Raw genomic sequence first — 15,656 nt, 5'->3', positions numbered from 1 at the left:
GGCAGAGCTTGGGTTCAAGCCCCAATTTATCTAATTCCAGATCCTCTTACTTCTTCATGGGAAAGAAGTGGTGACAAGGAATGGACCAAAGAGTGCCTTCCTAAAAGTATTCATTTTTCACAAGAGTGATAAAAAGGAGACCCCACAGAGAAAGCAAGCCAAGCCTTGAAAAGCAGCTTTGGAAAATTAACTTCCATCTTCCCAGGCAAGCAACCTCCTTCATCTATTTATTTTTTTTTTCCCATAGAACAGAAGAATGTATACCACTCATCATTACTCTTCCTGACAGCAGAAGATTACATGCTGGACTTGACTGAGTTTCTGTCAAGGAGAATTTATTGCAATTTCAAAGATGGTTCTTAAAAGGCATGGCTATTTTGCATTTTATATGCAAGTCCTAAAAAAATGTCAGGTTTGATCTTCTACAAAACCACTTTGTGTAAACTTCCTGCTTCTCTTTCTCTTCTCCCAACTCTCAAGTTCTCCTGTCCTTTGCACGTCACTGCTGTTGCCAAATCTCTCCCTGGGCAGCCCAGCTTGCAATGGCCTTGTCCCACATTTTGTCTTGCCCTGCTTTTTGTCTGCAAAGTCGAATCTTTATTGTATTTTAAGCAGAACTTAGAATGCTTCCTCTCCACAAATCCTTGTCAAGTGCCTGACTGGAGACCACCAAATAGCTCTAAAGCCATTGTGACCTGTCGATCAGCCACTCTGAGGAAATGAAAGCCTAGATTCCCAGAACATGATAATATAACTACTGAAATAAAAAAAGGTCCTGTATGTGGAGTAATTATTGCTTGTTAAAAGCTGGCAGATGGGCTAAGTGCTTTGTGTATGTTGCCTGTGACTGCAAAACAATGCCTCATTTACCTTTATGCCCAAATTAGAACAGTTTGAGTCCTACTAACATGATTTCTGGGAAGTAGCCCTTTGCAAGGCATCTGGCTGTATCTCAGAGGTCTGAGGTGCTCAGGGACATGGACTTTGAGTTCCTCCACCCATAGTTCTTATTATGCTCCCATGCTACTTCCTCTACTGCTGATGGCTGGTGGGATGGCCACTCTTCTGTGAAGAGGGGTAGCTAGTAGTTATTATTCTTTCTACCAATTTTGCATCAGGGGATTGTGGCATTGTTCTTCCTCTTGCTACTCCATCTGCAGCACAAGATATTACCACATATAATACCTAAAAAAGAAACTGGAATTGGGGTGTGGAACAGGAGTGCATTGAAGCTTCAGGGATAATGGAAGGGCTGTGCACTGTGGGTAATAACGTATCATTGCTCCCAGCTGGCTCAGTCTCATCCTAGGGGCTCTTCTCAGACCACCTCCCTTCCTATCTGATGGTGTGTTCTCCATGTGCTGGGCCTTTCAGCCAGCTTCCCACCACCACAAACTCTCCAGGCATCTTCACACTTCGGGTTCTGGGCTAAACTGATCCTCACCTAGTGTGGGACTCATGCAGGTCCTTGTTTCCCTTCTCAGCATCAGCATCTTCCGGGATGAGTGATAGCAAGGACCTTAGTTCTCTGTAAGGAAAACCACTATCCACAGAGCCATAGCCTGGCCCAGTGACCCAGAGGAGACAATTCCACAATTGTCTAACATTGGTACATCACCAAAAGATAGAGTTCTTCCAAGGAAAATAAACTCACAGTGTCGAGGAGGGAGCTCCTTTCCCCACCTTCATGCCTTCATGCTTCCATGTGGAGAGAGCTCCACTGAGTGACACTCTTGGCTCTCACCTCGTTCCCTCTCCAGGGAAGGAGTAATGACCTGTCTGATAAGTGCGTTTACTAGGCTCATTCGTCTCCTCCGTCACTGCGTATTTGCTGAAGTGAACATTCAGGAACAAGTCTTCATAGAACCTGAGGTCATTCAGCCCTGCCAATGTCTGTGGGGTGGTACATTTGTTTACTTCAGGGGTGAAGTCTTAATAAGAAATATTTTCATTTCTATTTACTTGATTCCTAAGGTTTTCTACTACTTGATTTCTAAACTCAAAAAATGGGAAAGGGGAGTGTCACTTTAGCTCTCTAAACCAAAATCTCAGTGTTGAAGAACAAAGCCCAAGGTTGGTAGAGCTGTGCCCACCTCAGTTCACTTCCTGTTCCCTCTCCTGGGGTCTGATTATATCCATGGACATGTACATTATGTTTGTGGTTCCTTGCAGGTATGGAGAAGGACTCAGTATAGTCCTGTGCTCAGAAAACACAGTACTTGGCTCAAGTAGGCCCCCATAATGCTTCTTTATTACTTAAGCAAAATAAGCCATCTCCATTCCACAGAATGCACTGAGACTATGTTGGGTGACTTTCCTCTCACATACACCTAGTCATCTCTGCCCTTTACTTAGAGCCTCTCCGTGGCTCATTATCTTCCAGATCAAGGGTATGTTAGGCTGTTTTCCTACTGCTATAAATAAATACCTGAGACTGGGTAATTTTTAAAGAAAAGAGGCTTAATTGACTCACAGTTCTGCAGGCTGTACAGGAAGCATGGTGCTGGCATCTACTCTGCTTCTGGGAAGGCCCCAGGAAACTTAAAATCATGGCAGAAGGCGAAGGGGGAGCGGGCACCCCATGTGACAAGATCAGGAGCAAGAGAAGAAGGGAGGAGATGCCACACACTTTTAAAAGATCAGATCTCACAAGAACTCATTCACTATTGCAAGGACAGTATCAAGGGGATGGTACTAAGCCATTCGTGAAAAAGCTACCACCATATCCAGTCACCTCCCACAAGGCCCCACCTCCAACACTGGGGATTACAGTCCAACATGAGATTTGGGTGGGGACACAGATTCAAACCAAAACAAGGAGTTGTCAAAGTTTGGGCCACATGGTCTCAGGAGCAACTACTCAACTCTGCTGTTGCTGTGTAGCAGTCAAATAATCCCTAAATGAATGGGTGTGGCTGTGTTCCAATAAACCTTCATTTACAAAACAGGTCACTGGATTTGGCTGCCATTCTAGTTTGCCTACCCCTGTTCTATATCATAAGACCCAAGCTCATCAGCTTAGGATTCAGGGCTCCTCAATACCTGGCCCCCCATCTACTTCTATATCTCCACATACTGTCCTTGCCCACTTTATGCCTTCCCAGCCTCTCTATCTAGAAGCCAGAGATACCCAACTGGTTATAATAACCCTGCCTTACACACATATGGATACAGACACACATACACTGGTACACACAGACACTCTGCTGTTTCATGATTCTGTGATTTTACACTTGCTGTCTCATCCACCTGAACAGATTTTCCACTCTCTTCACTTGGCCAAATTCTGTATTTTTTTTTTTTTTTTTTTAAGGTGGAGTTTTGCTCTTGTCACCCAAGCTGGATTGCAATGGTGTGATCTTGGCTCACTGCAACCTCTGCCTCCCAGGTACAATTCTCCCGCCTTAGCCCCCCCAAGTAGCTGGGATTACAGGCATCCGCCACCACACCCAACTAATTTTTGTATTTTTATTACAGATGGGGTTTCACCATGTTGGCCAGGCTGGTCTTGAACTCCTGACTTCAGGTGACCCACCCGCCTCGGCTCCCAAAGTGCTGGGATTACAGGCGTGAGCCACTGCACCCAGCCCTATTCGTCCTTTAGGTGATTCTAAGGTGACTCCTTCATCTGGAAGCCTTCTCTGAGCCACCCATGACTGGGTTGGGTAATTGTTCTCTTTCTTTCTATCTACTTAATGCATTGATGAGACATTTTGCATTGAGGAGGCTGTCTTTCCTGGCCATCCAAGGAGCTCCTGGGACCAGGGACTTGCTGTTATTACCTATACCTCCCTGCAGCATAGCACAGTATTTAGCTTGGTCAGCGGCTAAGTTTACAGAACTAAACCATAAAGCTACAGTTGTCAAGAGAAAAAAAGCAGGTTATTCTGCAGATGTTATAAATGGGAAGTTTGGGGATAGAAAAAACTGGCAGGTTTATAAATCCATGGCACAAGTATAGAAAAAGCCAGGACTGAGGGCTGTGTAATAGCACATGGGAATAAGGGTGCACTAAATAATGGAAACCAGAGGGACAAATAGGAAGGTTTTACATTTTTTGCTCTCAGGAGTCCAGTAGTAAAAGGCATAGCTACCAGGCTCTAGAACTTACAATGCAGTTGACAGGGTAAGATTTTAGCAAATGAAACAATCAGAGAACCATAAAAAGACAGCCGATTATCAAATTCTGGGTTATGTGATACAGAGCAAGCTTGGAAAAAAAAAAGATCAACAGACGTTAGAATGGTTTAAAAAAAGCCTCTGGGGTGGCATTAAGAAAACAATACCAAAAATATCACAGAATTCATATTTTTCTATTTTTTCAAGTAAAAACATTTTTATTGTTGTATAATATATGCTCCCAAAATTATATATATCATAAATATACAGCTCAATGAATTTTTACAAAGTAAGCACATCTCCATAACTAAGACCTGGCTCAGGAAACGGAACATTGCTAGCATCTCAGGAGCCCCTTTCTATTCCCTTTCAGTCACTACATACCCCCAAGAAAACTGCTGCCCTGACATGTAATAGCAGAGGTGAGTTTTTCCTTTAAATGAAATTATGTAATATGCCCTTTTATGTCTGGTTTATTCTGCTGAATATTATATTTTGAAATTCATTCAAGTTGTGCTTGGTGGTAGTCTACTCACATTGCTGTTTAGAATTCATTGTGCAAATATACCCATTTATTTATTTGTCCTTCTGTTGATGGAAAGCAGTTTTTAGCTGCTTACAAATAATGCTGCTTTCTTGTACAAGTCTTTTAAGAGATGAGTATATGCATTTCTGTTGAGTATACACCTAATGAGTAAAACTACTGGGTCATAAATTATAAGTATGTTCAGCTTTCATAGATAATATTACACCATTTTCCAAAATGGTTGTACCATTTTTTTTTATCCCACCTGAGGTATAAGCAGGTCCCTGTTGCTCTGCATCCTCATTAGTGCTTGGCTTCATCACTAGCCATTCTGGTGTATGTGGAGGGGCATCTCTTTGTAGTTTTAATTTGTATTCCTTGATAACTAATGAGTATCTTTCTAAACTTTATCCACTGTTTGTGTATCCTTTTTAATTAAACTATTTTGCCCTTTTTCTGTTGCGTTGTCTGCCTTTTTGCTCATTGATATGTAGGAGTTCTTTATATATGTTGGGAATATGTCCTTTGTCAGATATATGCATTGCCATCTTACGGGCCTTTTCCTTCTCCCATTAGTGTTCTTGATAAACAAAATAATCTCCCACAACTTCTAATTTTCTCTTGGACCCTTGGACTCTTAGATCCTCATTACTTCCTAGTTCATAGACTCACTGAAAGAGGAAAGGATTTCCATTAGGCATACAGAGAGCTTGAAAACTATACTAGAAAAAAGCTTAGAGATCATGTCTCTCAGTTCCCTGGGTTTTTCTTTTAGGAAACTACAAGCCAGAGAGGATGGGTAACTTGCTCCTGGTCACAGAGCTGGTGAGTAGCAAAGTTGAGATTAAATCGTGGGCTCTCATCTCCTAGCCCATTGTTCTTTGCACAGGCACATTCACTATTTCATTAACTTGGAGTAATGGGAAAAGAGTCTCCATGGGGAGTGACAGGACAATTGATAATCTGTGTCTGCATCAATAAGAGTTTCAACAACTCCAGGACCAGAAGACGAAAAGAGCGGGCCCTTCTGGGCCCAGCCTCCTCTACCCTCTTAACAGGAGCAGCAGGACATTTAGAAAGCTTTCATATGCATCACGAAGACTTGCTAGGCTGTGCACAGCTTGATAGCTACGTCTCCATTCCAAAAATAGCTAGGAGTTATTTATGTTGGCAAAAAGCTTGGGACAATAAAGAGAGATGGTGGATTTAACCCTACCACGGTTTTACTCTAATAAGTAATTGTGCTCTAGCAGAAACCCTGATTACCCAAAGTGGTTGGGAAATTATAAAGTCAAAGCTACAATTTATCTCATCTCTAAGGAGCCGATGAAATCGCCTGTCAAGGCTGTATCCCTCGCTGCCAGGGCCAAGTGTATCTGCTGAGGCAGCAGTCTGCCCTTAACAGGCAGACGGGCTGGCTGCTGCTACAGGAAGGGTTGTATAGACACTCAACAGAACACCCAGGGTCTCCCTCGAGCATGGTGGATGTTAACAATGCCCTTCTCCTGTCCTCAGGCTCTGCCCATTACCCTGGCATCTTCTGGGGGACATTTTGACTGCTCCTTGATCACCTGGCAGTCCGACTGGATTTTTAGAAAACCTGATCTGATCAGGATTGCACTCCTACTTCATATTAGCATGACTTATTTACAGATAGACAAGATATCAGAAGGATACACCCAAATGTGTAGCTCTGGATGGCGGTACTATGCATAATTTCTATTTTTATTATGACTTTTCCAATTCTTCTATTACATTAAACCATATGAAAATTTGCTGGTTTTGTAAGTGGCCGAATATTAGCAAGTTCAAGTGTTTTGACCTCATACAACAAGCAAGGATTACTGTGAATTTTAAATGTACTAAAGGCTTTTAAAATACTATTCCTATGTTAGAATCAAAATAATGCTAATATCTGCCACTTATTAAGTTTGTTTTATTGCTAGACTCTCCACTAAGCACCTGATACACTATTTAATACTCATAACGTGGGGACTATTATTACGCCTATTTTACAGGTGACTAAACTGAGACTCAGGGAGCTCAAGTTCCAGTAAATCATTCCCTCCATTAATAAGGGCAGAGCTGGAGCCCAGAGGCCAAAGCTCTTGTTCTTAACCATTATCCAGAGCCCCCATATTTCAACTATAACTCCAAGTCTGGAAGTGAAGGCAAACTTTTTGATGATGAGGCCAGGGTTTGTGAGTAGGGCTGGATCTCATTCATTCATCTCATTGTCATGAAGCCTCCTAATAACAGATACTCATTTGCTCAGCAAATACAGTATTTGGGGAATAATAAACAAAGGGTTAGACACCCTCCCTGTCCTTAGCTTTCCCAGTATGCGCGATGGCTTAGAACTAACCATGACCTCCCCAGCTGTCCATCTCCCACCTCTGGCCCCATTTTCTTCTCCCCAGGGTACATGGACACTCACCACAATCAAAGCAAAGAATGTATGTTAACCTCAGGCCAGCAGAGGGAGAACCAACACACTAACCTCTTTCCAGGTTTAAAGCAAACCTCTTCTCTTTAGAAAATGGTCCCATCTGTTTGAAACTGCCCAGCCCTTTTTTTTGAACATTTCCCAGGACTGTGTAATGTTTCCGGAGAAGGTAATGTTACATTAATGATAAAAAACAGCTCTTATTTATTGAATACTTACTGTGTGCCAGCATTATTGGTAGTTATTTTACATACAACCAGTATGTAAAACTAGATCTAGCTGACATCAGAGAGCAAATGTTTTACCAAGGAGCTTCAGTTATAGGTTTCGGAGGGCTGTGAGTACCTACAAAATTGTACTTAATATATATGTATGCTGGGGAGTGGTGAGGGCTTGGGGGCTGTGGGTCTCTGTGTGTATACAGGCTTATGTTTTTATTTTTTATTTTTCCCAAGGAGAGGAGCCTTAGCTTTCATAAGAGTCTCAAAGAGGTGAATGACCCAATAAGATTTTAGAAACCTCCTTAGGAAGAGAGAATTAAGAAAAAGCTGCCTAACTGACATGAGAAAGTTCTGAAACCATTCATTGTTCTTAAGCCTCTGGCTTTACAACTGAATGGACCGTGTTCAGGCAAGCATGAAACAGTCAAGAACATTGATCAAGGAAGGATGAATTACAGATTCTTATCTATATTATCTAAGCTATACTGGAATAGAATGAAACATTTTGTGCTGTTGAGATTGTGAAACCGGTTTTGGAACCAGAGGAGGAACCAGAGGAGAACTCCTATAACATTGTGGGGTCAGGGATAGGAGAAGGCCAGAGTGGCCAGTGTATGCGTTTGTTTCCGAAGTAGAGCAGAGCAGGGAAGGAGAAAGTTCAAGCTTATCTAAGAAGGATAATCCATTCCACTTGGAAGGCACTTAACAGTTTATTACAAAGCTGTTTCATAAGCGTGCACTCTGAAGGTCTTCAAAATAATCCTGTAAAGTCAGCAAGACAGACTGTTACCTGCTTTTGATCCATAAAGAAATTAAGGCACAGAGAGGTTAAGTCATCTATCCAAGGTCACACAGTGAGTAAGAGGCCATGGTCTTCTATCAGCTAGCTGGATAGATTGACAACTTTACTAGTATAAAATATTTTAGCAATTTTTTTTTTCGAGATGGAGTTTCGCTCTTGTTGCCCAGGCTGGAGTGCAATGGCGCGATCTCTGCTCACCGCAACCTCCGCCTCCTGGATTCCAGCAATTCTCCTGCCTCAGCCTCCCGAGTAGCTGGGATTATAGGCATGCGTCACTATGCCTGGCTAATTTTGTATTTTTAGTAGAGACAGGATTTCTCCATGTTGGTCAGGCTGGTCTCGAACTTCCAACCTCAGGTGATCCTCCCGCCTCGGCCTCCCAAAGTGCTGGGATTACAGGCGTGAGTCACCACACCCAGCTGTATAAAATATTTTAGTAAGAAAGATGTTTATTGCCAAATTTTCCTTAACTGGGGACAAAAAAAAGTAGCTGATAGATGCTATGTTAGTTTTAAATTCAAACTTTCAAATGTAATAAATTTGAAGGGCATGGCTTAGTGGTTAAGAATTTAGGCTCTGGAGTCAGACTTCCTGGCCCAGTACCAGGGTCACCCCTGACAAGGTGATGTAGCAAGCCAGGGAGTGCAAGCCAGTTAATGCCCGGGAGTGACCCTCACTCATGGAGGGACAGGAGTTGTGAATAAAACACTCCAGGTTTCTTGCTGCTTAGGGGTAGAATTCTGAGGCGAGTTCCATGCAGTTTCTCAGAAGGTTCTGGGGAGGTCTGAACCTCCAGTTGCCCACAGAGGTAGCCTTGTCAACATTCTCTGTGGCCTCTCTCTTCTTCCCTGCCTCTCTTCTGCACTCCCTCACTGTGCTTTTGGGATGGCATGTTGTATTAGTTTGGGTCTTCTGAGAAGAAATGCCAAAGAACATCAAATGTGTAAGGAACCCATTGGGGGAATACGTGTGTTGGGTAAACGGGAGGGTGAGGAGTAGGCAGGGAGTCTTCAGACGGTGATGCTGATCTGGCCTTTGTGAGGAGGTGGGAAGGCAGGAGGATTGGGCTGGGAGAGTCATGGATTGCATTGCAGTCCTAAGAAAGTTCTGACCAGGCTGATGAGACTCCTTGAACCTAAGTCACTCACTTGAGGAGTCCTGTATCCCATAGGAAAGGGCCTATATGGGTGCCCGCTGTCTTCAACCGCTGGCCCACAAGCAGCCTGTCCTCACCATTGATGTGGAGGTGGGTCTGGAAGGGCAGAAGCTGGGTCATCAATGGACCATGCATCCCTCCACGGGAGTTCTCTGATCATTTTCATACACACTCTGATCTCTGCATCTGATGCTGGATACTCCAAACTAAGACATAGCTCAGTAAGTAATTGTTACATGAATAAACACAAAAAGAATTTAGAGGCCAACGCACACAGAAAATGAATAGCTCCTGTGCAGGACCTCTTCTGGTAGCTGTGAACTTAATTTCCTTAGAAGATTCTGAGTCATATTTTTACAAAAAGCCCAGGCTCTCACCCTTATCATTAGGTAGTCTTGCAGAAAAGACCAAGATGAGAGAGAACGTAGCAGAAAATGCTGTGGGGGACTCTGCTCCCAGTTACCATGAAGATGAAGTGAAAATCTGTGGAAAGCATTTTACACTGCAAGGAAGTGGGTTTCATTTGAAGATCATAGACCAAGCACATGATACTGCCTTCCCCTTTCTTCCCCAAATCCCTGGAAATGCTTTAACAGACATATTTTGAAAAGTAATAAGCCTAATAAATTATTTTTCCAACAAATATTCAGAGTTCTGTGATTACTATAATGCCCCATGTTGTCTAAACATCCCTTTTTATGGGTTTCCCAATAGGAACTCGAGCCTGAGAGATAGTAAGTCCTAGGGGAAGCAGCTGCTTGGTAAAGAAGAGGCTGTGATTTTTTTTTTTTTTTAAATGTCATGGATAGAAGAGGCAAGGGAAGGGGAAGTCATTGAGAAGAATGCACCAGCCAAGCAGCCCGACCTGGATATTAGCTGCCTCCTGCAAGCCAGGAGCAAAGTTGAACCCAGGGAATAATGTGTGCTGGCTAGCTGGGGAGGTAGCCAGCTGGAACACGGACAATGCATTAAATGACAACCCATCCATGCCTTACAGGTTTCTATCTGATCAAGGAACAATTGATCTGGCTCATGTTTCAGAAAGTGAAGGAAATATAAAAACACCTTAACTCTGTGCTTTCAAGATGTGATCTTGCCCCATATGCGTTAGGAGTAAACTGTTAGAAAATTGAAAGCCACAACTACTTACTGAGTGTCTCCTGTGGACTAATGGGCTATCAGACCATTTCACAGCTGACGAAATTAAGGATCAGAGAAGTTAAGTGACCTAAATATAGGGTTGCCAGCTTTAGCAAATAAATTAAGGAAAGCCCAGTTAATTTGAGGGTTGGATATACAATGATAGCTTTAAGTATCCTATGCAGTTTTTAAAAATGATGGATAACTTTTAGTATATGCAGGTCCCATGCAATAAACTAAAAGCTAAAAAATTAAAAATACTAACAATATTTTGTTGTCAAAATATCTGGAATATAAATTCAATTGAAAGTTCTATGTTTTCTTTTTTCTGGCACTCTTACTTAAATAAGAACGTGCAGCTGGTTAGTGTCCACATCTAGGCCCAAGATGCTCTCATTGTAGTAAAATTTTCGGCTCTACTGCACTGATTCCCAAATACAAAAATTGAATCTGGGCTAGACTATTTTATTTGTTGTAACATATATTGTATTTTTTCATATCATACATTATTAAGCCCTTTTAAAATAAGCCACTTTTATACTAACCCTTATCTCAGAGCCTGCTTCTGGGTAAGGCACCCTAGGACAGCAAATGACCTAGGCTCCTTCATTCAGAACTGTCCCTTGACTTTGGATGAGAAACTAGTGGTCCCTCAAGGCAGGGGCGATATTGACTGTTACCTGGCCATAGGCAGAGACTGAGAAAGTAACACCTGCTTGCAGAGGTGACACAGAAGTGTTTCTGGTAGCAGCATCCGGAGTCCAGCTTTGTGTCCACCCAGAGGAAGTGGCAGCCTGGAACCACTTCTGTGGCTTACATTTTTCTTAGTTATATGGCTCCCGAGTCTGGTTCTCTGTCTTCTCTAGAAACCCTGTCTTATCCGGTATGCTTCTGGACAATTTGTTTCCTATGTAGATTCCTCAGAATTATCTTCTCAACTGAAGAACCCGGATTTGTCAATACCAGAGGTGGTGTGGTTATAGCAGCAGACCCTCAGGACACTGGAAAAATTGGCGTTGGTTGTCTCGTTTACTTAGGGCTATGAATAGTGAAAATCCAGTTCTTGTTGAGGAATGGGACTCTGGCAACCTAAGACAGAGACTGGCAAAAACAATTAATCCAATTATCATGCATGGTCAACTGTAATAAAACCCCCAGTGAAGATGAGGTATGGAGACCACATGGTCCCTTGCCGTAGAACTTGCTATAAGAAATTCTAAGATGTGTGAATGGGTGGTGGCTTCTAATGGAAGTGAATAGTTTAGAGAAAGAAAATACTAAGTACACAGTCCTAAATTCCTGGCTCAGTGTAAAGACCTGAAATTAAAGACTTTCATTGGCTGGGCTAACGACTGACTCATTTTGTGCAGCTGCAAAGCTGAAGCAGACAAAACTAAACCCATACCTGATCTTCTTGCTTAATGGCTTATGTCAGGCCTCTCTTCTGCTGACCTAGAGATTTTTCATCACATTTCAAGAAGCATTTCAGTGGGCTGCCCATTGATGTCCACTCTAGGATCCCCATAAGTAAGTAGTCAAAGATCTCCACAGTCAAGACCATTTTGATTGGCATAATGGTGCTGACAGTCGGAGCAGCTTGGTAACTTACCTAAGTTCACACATTACTAAGAAGAGAAGGAAGATGTCTGTCCCATACCACTGCCTGTCTTTCCCAACATTCCACCCATTGGCATCCAAAGATTTGGATCCTTTGCCACATGAAGAAAGTTGATGACCCCAGTGAAGTGGATCAATGTGAGATATGCTTCCTGCCGAGATTTATGCAGAAACAGAAATCTGTTTCCTATGCATTTTTTTTTGAGCTGGAGTTTCTTTCTTGTCACCCAGGCTTCAGTGCAATGGTGCGATCTCAGTTCACTGCAACCTCTGCCTCCTAGATTCAAGCAATTCTCCTGTCTCAGCCTCCCAAGTAGCTGGAATTACAGGCACCTGCCACCACTCCCGGCTAATTTTTGTAATTTTTGGTAGAGATGGGGTTTTACCATGTTGGTCAGGCTGGTCTTGAACTCCTGACCTCAGGTAATCCACCCACCTCGGCTTCCCAAAGTGCTGGGATTACAGGCATGAGCCACCGCGCCCGGCCTCCTATGCATATTTTTAAAAATATAGAGCACAGAAATATCACATTCAAAGAAGTATTGTTCTTGCAAAGAAATAAAAGTAACTTCAATACTGTATCCCTCAAATAATAGTAAATATGTAATTTATTAATGTATGCCACTGCAGCATTAAAAAAAATTTTCGTCTATTCCCCCTGCAATCAGCTGGGTCACCAACCTGTTTCGAAGCCTTTTCTTTCTCCCTCATTTCCTTCTCCTTCTCTATCATATTCACATGTTTCCTCCACAGCTTCTTCTCTTTGTTTCCTTTCATTCCCATTCTTCCTCATTGGTCAATAAATATTGGCTCTTTTTGGGTGAAATAACTCTTGTCTACTTTTCTTCTTCTCACCACAGCTGCTTAGTCCCACCAAACTACAAAAGAAGGCTGAAGAGTAGGAAGGAGAGGAGGTTGGAGGAAGGGAAAAATTTCCTGTGGGCATTGCCAGATATTCCTATATGGGGAATGGGATGAGAGGAAGGAAATGCTCATTGTGGCAACTTCTACACATAGCATTAACACATGGTTTAACAAGGGTAAATTTTGTCATGATACTTAGCCTCACTGAATCTCATTTGTCTCATCATTAAAATGTTGATGTCCAAACTTCTGTTGGTGTTGGTTTGAATAATGAATTAGATAATATATGTATGTGATATATCCAGCCTAATACTTAGCCCATGGTCAACAGATAGAAACTATCATGAAAAGCTGAAAATCCAATAAGCCTTTCTACCTCCTTCTAAGCCATACTTCATGCAAGTGTTGGTTGGATATATATTCTATTTTTTTTCAACATGTTACCTGAAATTTATTCAAACATTCAGAAAAATTATAAAAAATGTACAGTAAATTCTCAATGTACCAACCACCTAGATTCTATAATTATCATTTTATTATACTTGTTTGATCATGTATGTATCCATCCCTCTGTCAATTAATTCACCTGTTTCTGATACATTTCAAAGTAAGTTGAAAACAGGAATACATTTCTCTCCAAACACTTCACCATGCATGCTGTTATATTTTTGAAGGATCTCTTGGAAGGAAATTGCAAAATAACCTTTTATATTTGATAGGACTGCTGGTAGGTCTCCTTTTCTTCAAAAACGTAGGCCGGCCGGCCTCTCACTTTCCCTAACTGCAAAACAGCATTTCTCAAAGTGTATTTCATGGAACCCTGATCCAAAGCTATATGGGGGAAAAAAAGTATCTGCTGTCCAAATGCTTGAAGGCCTCTGGATTAAACAAAGTTTTGCAACTTTCTTTATTACAGACTTCTCAGAGGCTTGGTTATGCTAGCATGTATACCATCAAAGGGGATACATTCTACTTACTTGACCATAAGACCCCACTCTTCTTCTGAGAACATGTAGCAGAATGGGTTCTACAGAATACACTTTGGGCAAGGATGCCTTTGCCTAAGTCCTGACCTCTTTTCTGTCTACCCTGTAGCTCACACATATTTTATGGTTCCCAGTTCTTCATTGTATTCATTGTTTTCTGCAGAGTTCCTCCAGTCTTTCAGATCATTTCTGTCTCTGATTACTATGTTTCTGTCAGTTGGGTATGTCCCTGAAAGACATTTTTGTTAACAGTGATATCACAATTAACTATGGAGAACTGCTTACATTTAGAAAACTTAGTATAGATGAAAGAAAAATTAAAACCATATTAGTGAATATAGATAGTAATTATAAAACTCCTTTCTCCATGGCATAAATGAACTGAAAATGTACATAGCTTTTTTTAAAAACAAATAATTATAAAGGACTCTGCAAGAAGAGTAGAATGTTCTGGGAATATTCCTAAATTTTAAGTTTGGAAATATGGAGGCAAGCTAACATCTATGAAATCATCTTTGGTATAAAAGACAAAAGGATATATTGTACGTTGGTCAATATCTCATACCTCCCATTTGAAATTCTTTTTAACCTTGAGGTCTGGTTGGGAGCATTTGGTCCTCCAAGTTGTCCTCCAGGTTGATGGCACGAATTCCTCATCAGCTGTTCAGAGGAGATCATAGGTGAAAGAGTTCTGAAAATTATGTGAGTCACAAATAAAAAGTGCTATTTTTATTATCGTTATCACCAGAGAAGCAGAATAATAGGATCTGAAATGACCTTGACAACGTATTCGGCCTTAATTCTTGTCTTCCAGCAGGACTATGCAATGAGGCATTGACCTGGTTTTCTAATTTGTCTAGAGAAGAATTTGTTTTCAATTTCCCTAAGCAACTGGCTACAGTGTCTCACATTCAGCATCTCATAACCCACAAAAGTCACAAAGTACATTCTAAATACTGGCTTTCGTTTAGTGCTTGATGAAATATCTTTATTATGACAGACTTAAGAGAATGGAAGTGTAACCCACCTTCACAGGCAAGTCTGTTTTTGGAGAGGAACAAGAAAACCTCCCTTGCAAAACCACAACAAGGAACTGAGTAAATAAAGGTCTGAATCTCTGATAATGACCTCTGTCAGAAGGAACCCAAACAGCGGTGAATAGAAAGCACTTTTAAAGAGAAAGCAAAATTTAAGTATGTATTATAACAGCATAGGTGCCATTCTCCAAAACCTAGAGAAAAGAAGGGGAGTTCCAACATGTCTAGTGGACCTTATGGTGTTCAAACCTCACCCTCACTGGTCTGCCCTCTATTTACCTATCCACTCTCTAGTAAATTAGACAAAACCCCACACATTCTCTCACTTCTCTGAGCCTTGAAACACACTTTTGCCTTGACCTGCAATACCTTACCTAGCCAGTACACCTAATGATATGGTTAGGCTTTGTGTCTCCACCCAAATCTCAGCTTGAATTGTGATCCCCAGGTGCTGAGGGAGGGACCTCGTGGGAGGTAATTGGATCATGGGGGAGGTTTCCCTCATGCTGTTCTCATGATAGTGAATGAGTTCTCATGAGATCTGATGGTTTTATAAGGGGCTCTTCCCCCTTCACCCTCTCTCTCCTGCCACCCTATGAAGAAGGTGCCTGCTTCCCCTTCCAACATGATTGTAAGTTTCCTGTGGCCTCCTCAGCCATGTGGAACTGTGAGTCAATTAAACCTCTTTCCTTTATAAATAACCCAGTCTTGGGTATTTCTTCATAGCAGTATGAAAACAGAC

At 41.8% G+C, this 15,656-nt stretch overlaps 1 long non-coding RNA gene across 1 annotated transcript; it reads right to left on the bottom strand.

Annotated features, from left to right (window-relative positions):
- Positions 1-10,973: 10,973 nt before the first annotated feature.
- LOC129533279 (uncharacterized) lies at positions 10,974-14,569 on the bottom strand. The gene is made up of 3 exons (XR_008679401.2): positions 14,443-14,569; positions 12,709-12,918; positions 10,974-11,511 (listed from the first exon to the last, which is right to left on the bottom strand). It is a non-coding gene; the product is annotated as an uncharacterized lncRNA (long non-coding RNA).
- Between the last annotated feature and the right edge of the window lie 1,087 nt (positions 14,570-15,656).

The sequence above is a fragment of the Gorilla gorilla genome, chromosome 3 (assembly GCF_029281585.2).
Source record: "Gorilla gorilla gorilla isolate KB3781 chromosome 3, NHGRI_mGorGor1-v2.1_pri, whole genome shotgun sequence".
In the NCBI taxonomy this organism is placed as follows: domain Eukaryota; kingdom Metazoa; phylum Chordata; class Mammalia; order Primates; family Hominidae; genus Gorilla; species Gorilla gorilla.
This window is presented reverse-complemented; position numbering and strand designations above follow the sequence as displayed.